This window comes from Trypanosoma equiperdum (assembly GCF_001457755.1).
Source record: "Trypanosoma equiperdum strain OVI genome assembly, contig: ctg_1089, whole genome shotgun sequence".
NCBI classification, from domain to species: Eukaryota; Euglenozoa; class Kinetoplastea; order Trypanosomatida; family Trypanosomatidae; genus Trypanosoma; species Trypanosoma equiperdum.
The window spans coordinates 4,821-5,043 of NW_027123048.1; positions in this window are offsets into that span (position 1 = coordinate 4,821).

Below are 223 nucleotides of genomic sequence, written 5' to 3' on the forward strand. Positions count from 1 at the left end.
TTTGAATGGGATAAACGGTTTACCATTAAGGCAGTTGGTGTGACGGAATGCTTTTTGAAACTTTATGTACTTCATAAAGCTTCTTTGTGGCCTCGCATCTGCACTTTCTTATTCTTGAGTTGCTTTTTGCGACTTGTGCGGTGGTTAACACATCTGTTGTTACTATTGATACATATGCCGGAGTAAGCCCCTTTGGTCTGGACAATGCACCGTTTTTCTTTCA